This window comes from Garra rufa, chromosome 1 (genome assembly GCF_049309525.1).
Source record: "Garra rufa chromosome 1, GarRuf1.0, whole genome shotgun sequence".
NCBI classification, from domain to species: domain Eukaryota; kingdom Metazoa; phylum Chordata; class Actinopteri; order Cypriniformes; family Cyprinidae; genus Garra; species Garra rufa.
In genome coordinates this window covers 74565200-74572533 of record NC_133361.1, presented here as the reverse complement: position 1 = coordinate 74572533, position 7334 = coordinate 74565200, and the positions used below count along the sequence as shown (strand labels likewise).

At 35.9% G+C, this 7334-nt stretch overlaps 1 protein-coding gene across 1 annotated transcript in view; it reads left to right on the top strand.

The window, feature by feature from the left end:
• LOC141319911 (NACHT, LRR and PYD domains-containing protein 12-like) overlaps window positions 1-7334 on the top strand; it is an 812443-nt gene that overhangs the window by 46362 nt on the left and 758747 nt on the right. The gene's annotated exons all lie outside the window — the stretch shown is intronic.

The following is a 7334-nucleotide window of genomic DNA, read 5'->3' as shown; positions in this document are numbered from 1 at the left end:
CTCTGCATCCCTCATGCATTATTTGAAAAATAATGGTCCACCCAAAAATGTAATTTCTCTCACCATTTACTGACCCTCATGTTGTCTCAGATGTTTATGACTTTCTTTCTTCAGATGAACACAAGCAAAGATTTTTAGTCCATATAATGCAAGGGGACAGGACCACTTCAGAAACCACCCAAAGTGAACATGACCGTCAAGATTAAAATATTAGTATTTGTATTCTTCTTGCATACAGCGGGGAAAATAAGTATTTGACACATCAGCATTTTTATCAGTGAGGGGATTTCTAAGTGGGCTATTGACACAAAATTTCCACCAGATGTAGCCATCAAGCCAAATATCGAATTCATACAAAGAAATCAGAACATTTTAAGTATACAAGTTGAGTCATAATAAATAAAGTGAAATGACACAGGGAATAAGTATTGAACACACTTTATTTAATACTTTGTAGAAAAGCCTTTGTTGGTGATTACAGCTTCTATAGACGCCTCTTGTATGGAGAGACCAGTCGTCTGCATTGCTCAGGAGTGATTCTGGCCCATTCTTCCACATAAATGGTCTTTAAATCTCAAAGGTTCCTTGAGCCAGTTTTATGAACTTTGATCTTCAGTTCTCTCCATAGATTTTCTATGGGATTTAGGTCAGGTGATTGACTGGGCCATTCAAGCAACTTGATTTTCTGGCTTTGAAACCACTTCATTGCTTCCTTGGCCTTGTGTTTGGGATCATTGTCTTGCTGAAACGTCCATCCTCTTTTCATTTTCAGCTTTCTGGTAGATGGCAGCAGATTTTTATCCAGATTGTCCCAGTACATTTTTTCATTCATCCTGCCTTCAATAATATGAAGTCTGCCAGAACCCCTTGCTGAAAAGCAGTCCCAAAACATGATGCTTCCACCCCCAAACTTAACTGATGGTATGGTGTTCTTGGGGTGGTGGGCAGTGCCATTTCTTCTCTAAACATGGTGTAGAATGACTGCCAAAAAGTTCAATTTTGCTTTCATCTGACCATACTATAGTCTCCCAATAATCCACAGGCTTCTCCAAATGCTGTTTCGCTAACTTTAACCGAGCCTCAACATGCTTTTTGTTCAGCAATGGAGTCTTGCATGGTGAGTGTGCAAGGATGCCATGGCGGTTCAGTGCATTGCTTATAGTTTTCTTTGAAACAACAGTACCTGCTGATGCAAGGTCTTCCTGAACTTCTGCCCGAGTGGTTCTTGGCTCTTGGAGAACTCTCCTGATTATTCTTTGGATTCCTCGGACAGGGATCTTACGTGGAGCACCTGATCGTGGTCGGTTTATGGTGAACTGATGCTCTTTCCATTTCCGGATAATGGCCCCCACAGTGCTCATTCAGCATTCTGGAAATGCACCTATAACCATTCCCATCAAAATGCTTTTCAACGATAAGATTACGAAGATCTTGAGAGCATTCTTTGCTTTTACCCATCATGAAGTCTTTCCTGTGTGCCTTCTGGGTAATTAGAAGCCTTTATAGGCCATCAGTTAGGACTAAAGCAGCTGATATCAATTAGTACTGATAGGGGGCAGGGTTTCTCTCTCAATACTGACAGATTTCAGCTGATCTCCTGGCTCTCTATGCCATTTTGCACCTTGTTATCTTCATGTGTTCAATACTTATTCCCTGTGTCAATTCACTTTATTTATTATGACTCAACTTGTATACTTAAATGTTCTGTTTTCTTTTTATAAATTCAATATTTGGCTTGATGGCTACATCTGGTGGAAATGTTGTGTCAATAGCCCACTTAGAAATATCCTTACTGATAAAAATGCTGATGTGTCAAATACTTATTTTCCCCGCTATATGTCGTTTCACTTAAGACGACCCTGATTAATTAACAGGGGTTGCATACGTTACTGTCATAATCACTTTGCCTATAGTTTTTATTTGTCATTTATGATGTCCCATACACTTTGAGAGATGATTTAATTTTATTTTTCCCTAAAACTATTAGTTTGTGTTTATCTGATAAATGAAAGTTATATGGGATGGCATGAGGGGGGAAAGGATGGAGTTTCCTTCTGCTTGTTCTGCTGTGCTTAATTTTAATTGTTGTTGTTGTTGCACTGAACATATGTGTTTGACTTGTGCCACTTCATTTTGTTTCATTCTGTCTTTAACCATACATTTGTATTTCTGTCAGGAAAAAATACTTATTTTTTAATACTTGAATACAAATTAATGTTGTGCTTTTTTACTTTTACTAATGTATGTTTTTGGTAAGATGCTTGTACTTTTAATTGAGTAAACTTTTCACTGAGTATCTGTACTTCCACTTGAATAAAATGTTTGAGTACTTTCTACACCTCTGCATAAGACATTGTGTCTTCATTAATAACTGTGTCGATTATTCCTATTTTTTGCCATAATATTTTTTATTTTATTTCCTTTTAAGCACTACAAAATATAGCCTTGTACAATCATGCACAATTTCCCAAATTCCTTATACAGAAAGTTTGCTGGATTCTGTTTAGAAGGATGTATCCAACAATTCTAACAAAAAACTAACAAAAACAAAAAGAAAATACAACAACACTGAACAAAAATGCTAATCCTGTTTTAGCACCTGGTAATCTTTTCATAGGTATCTTTTATAAACTTACAAAATTCAAAACAAATAAATCTCCTTTGAAGAGTTTAATAACTACTAATTTGGAGCTACATTGTCCACATATATTAATCTTCCCCTTCTTCATCCGTTACATCCAAATGGTTTCCATATTTTTTCAAATGCATTGCTGTTTAGCCTTCAAAATGTCAAAAAAGTTATCATTTCTAATGGAAGGCTTGACAACATTTGTCTTAAACATTGATTTGTACTTTTACAGAACTATACATTTCTTGGCATAAAGCAAGCTGAGGTCTATCTATGATGTTTCTTTTTTACTATTTGTTCCTCTGGATATATGCCCAAAAGAAAAAGCTTTGGGTCCAGTAAAAGTTTTGAAATTATCTTTTAAACTGTGACTCTTACCTCTTCCCAAAATAACTGGATCTTTCTACATTGCCAAATACAATGAAACAAAGTTCCTCTATCTTCCTTACACTTTGTACATATGTCTGGTGTATTTTTGTTATATTTGTTTCAAATCCACAGGTTTTACATATGTCCGCATTATCCATTTATACTGTATAAGTTTAAGATGTGTATTTATAGACATAGTTTGAACCTAAGTACAAGTTTCTTCCCAATCCTCATCTGACAGCACACTTCAAATCATCTTGCCATGCCTTCAACTTATATTGTGAACTTTCTGGTGAATTAGCTGTCAATAACTCATTAAATTCAGATATAGTACCCTTTCTCAAATGATCCTTTTTCATCATTTTTTCTAGTGATAACTGTGAAGGTTTATTAAGAGCTTTAATTTATTAATTGGTTTAATGAATCCTCTCAGCTGAAGGTATTAGAAAAAAAAATGTTTCCTATCAAGACTAAATTTAATCCTTAATTTGTTGACTATCACCGTTGAAATTCATATGCTGGTTCTTGATGTCTGTGCGTCTAAATAGCACAAGAGCTAAAATATTTACATGCCTTTCATACAGCAGAATTTGTATTAATTTTGAACTAACTGAGCAAAACTTTGCTTGCATGCTGTGTTTCACAGGACTGATTATTTAAAATCTAAACATAAATACAAAAAATAGGTACTTTGCATATAATCAGGTCAGCATCTAGTGATGACTTTTGCATTATGTCACCATTATAGTGATCAGCATTTGCTTAAGTTGGGCTCTTGATCCAAATACTTGTTAACTAATTGAAAAGGTTTCTTAAAAGTTGTTGGGACAATTAAAAAAACAGAAACTACTTCTTTGAGGGACACTCATACATCAAGAATCAGTGTAGGAATCTCAGCAACGGTGACAAACAGCATATTCAGAAAACAGATTTTGATTGGTGGCACCCAGAATGCACTGCAACATGCTTTTTTGATTGTCACCGTTGTTGAGATTCACAGCTTGATTCATGATGTTTGTGTCTAAATCAAATGACAGTATTTTAACTTTTTTTTTTAATCAAACAACTTTTAATAAATATTTTGATTGCATTGAAATAGTATGCTTAAGAATTATAGAGCAGCTATGATCAACAATATAAGTCCAACTCAAGAAAGTGTCTAAGTGAGTTTCAGATAGAGATCTTTTTTTCTCCATTATGCCTGTCTGCTAATATAACCCAGTTATATCAGCCAAGCAAAATATAGCTTTAAAAAGGTGAGACGTCTTTGGTGATTTTGCTCATTAACATCAGGTGTCTTCAATAATAATCAATTATCACTCAATTACTTAATTACCTCAATAACTTTAACTCTGCTTCAGTGTTATACTCCTCCTTGGGCCTACAATGCCCCATGGAAGTAAGAGCCCACTTGACTACAGGCATTGCCCTATCCTGGGCTTGGCATATAGCAGAGATATGTGTGGCGGCATACCGGGCCTAACCATCCACATTTGCCAGATTCTATAATTTGAATGTAATTTCTGCTTAGATGGGCTCATTTTTCACAAAGCCAATGCTCTGGATTTGCCTCTTTCCTGTACGCTCTTGGCCCTAAATTGAGTTCTGAGGCTGTACAAATTCTTTGGAACGAGTTCAGTGACCTGAGTGAGTTGGCCCTATCGCTACCCTGCAAAATACTGTCCTTCTGAGCTCGTGCAGTTACACTGCATTATTGAAAAGGCTTCAGTCATCGGAGAAAAAGGAGTTTTCCTCTCAAAATTCATCCAATAAAAGCAAGAGGCGTGGTTTGCAAAAATTCAGTTCTTTATCCGCACATTGGAAAAAAAAGAGAATCAAACAAATAAAGAAAACATGGAGTTCCAGGGCTCTGATGTTACTACGGGGATCCCCAACCCAAAAACTACCTGAACAAACACAACCCAGGCCCATATATTGCCAGGATCGTACCACCGACAAATAACAGAGGGGTCACCCACACAGTAATGCGCTTGAATAGCTTAAATTACCCAAATTAAACAAATTTACACTAAAAATAATTTAATGCAATACAAAAAGTCATATTGACTTGAATACTATCACAAGTCATATAAATACAAAACATAAATTCGTCTTTGCTCGTTATTACACCTTCCATTCACCAGCGTGCTCTCCAGCAATTAGAAATTATTAGGAACAGCCTGCCCTTCTTTAGCATGCATAAAGACGGCACCAATTACCTAACTTAGAGCATAAATATTTAGACAAATAATATCATAGAAAAATAAATTTGAATTTACAAATAAAAATAGACAATTACACCCAATGCATCAGCAACTTATCAAAACGTTATAACCATATGCATTTATGTGTGGCCTCAGCCATTCTTGTATCTCAGGGAACCAAGGTTACGTAAGTAACTGAGTACGTTTTGTGTTTAATTAAAATAAATTACCTCTCCAGTGTAATCTTTTGGAACCCCTGGATACACATTCGGTCTGTTTGGTTTATTGATAATGTTGCCAGGACAAGGGTTACAGTAAAGGATGATAAAACATTATATGGGACATTTTGTGGTAAAAAAACGTTTATGTCCCATTATACACATGATAATACATTGGATATAATATTAATCAGGGATGATTTTAATGGAACAGCATGACAGTGAAGATCTATGTGAATCTTGTGTTAAATCTGCTATAATTGTACATTAGCAATGAGCCACATGACTTGAAGGAAGTCTCTTACTTCTTATTATAAGCAATGTCATCATACATCATCAACCCAATCTGATCATCAGGAATCCCATTCTGATGAACTATCTGATAGGCGTGACACACATTGGCCTGAAATGGAGGTGTTAAAAAAGACATCATGCAACAACATCCTTGGATAATGGAGCAACGTGCTAGAAACAATGTATGGTCAATGCACTGATTCACAGAGAAGACCCAGACTCACAAGATAAATAAACAGTATGTCAAAAATTAGTGTAATTGTCCCATGTGTTTGAACCAGCAACAAGCATTACCCACTGTTTTGCATTTGCTGCACCCATTTCAAGAGCAAAGTCTAGTTCAGATAGAAAACAGTCTTTTTTAATTCACCAACTGTAATAACAATTAAAATGGTATTAATATTTATGTAATGCAAAGTACACACAAAATGTACATGCAAAATACCCAAACTCAATCTTCTTTGTTTCTAACGCACAATGATCCTTGATCACAATCCTTGATCCTTGATCCTTGCACAATGAGTTGGGAGGAGGGAACCGTTAAAAGTGTTTTACAATCACCTGATTTCATCTTTATCCTGTAGGTGGTTTCCATGCCATGAAACCGAAAGCTCTAGACAAAAGAAAGTGAAACTGTTGGGTAAAAATTAAACTAGGCTGTATTATTACCCAGTAGTGTGTTGAAATAACCCATCATTTTGCATTGAAACAATCTAGGGTCATTTTTAATAAAACAACATCGAAACCCGTTTTTTCTCAAAACTGTAGACTTATGAGAGATGAAATTTCTCTTATTACAAACCAGACTTTAAGTCTTTTCAGTTGATTTCATCTAAGGCTGTGGCTGGAAGTCAGTTGTAGTTCTTGTGGGTTTTTTTTTTTTTTCATTCAGTGATTCTGCTTGTTATCATCAGGTGACTTTTAATTATCAAACAATCACCACTTAATTAACCCCTTAAGTACCTAATTAACTCTAACACTGCTTCAATGTTTCTTTTAACACCCTGCTAGTGGTCCCAATGTGAACACTGAGCGGTAGCTATTAATTAACACTGCAAAATCACTAGCCTGACGTCCCGGGGCTATTGTGTTTTCCAGTCGGGCTACCAAAATGTTTAACGTCTGCCCGATGGGCTATCGTGAAGTAGAGGGCTTCTGCAGGTCCTTAAAAACTCCTCAATTTAGTTGTATCAAATGTAAGGCCATAATAAGTTTTAAATGTGTTAAATAGTAAAAGAACAGTCTTAATTGTAATTTTAAAAGTCTTACAGTTGGGGACGGAAAGACGAGAATCGTGATAGGGCTGCATAAAAATTCAAAAGGCAATGATGTCTTTGAATTAATAAGCGTGCTGCACATTTCAAAGTCAAAACGTGGCACAGATGTCTTTATATGAATGCATCTGAAGGGAACCGACTGTCCTCAGAAACGTGTCCTTGGCATTTTCATTACATTCCTGATAAAACAGCGTTAATGCTGCTTTGTATACAGCCGTTACTAGGGAAAACGTAAAATTTCAGCGCTTCTAAAGCGCCACCTTGTGACAAAGAGTACATTTTTATTTCCAATACATTTTTTCAGCTGTTTATGGTCAAATTATTGCAATTATTGACCCATGTT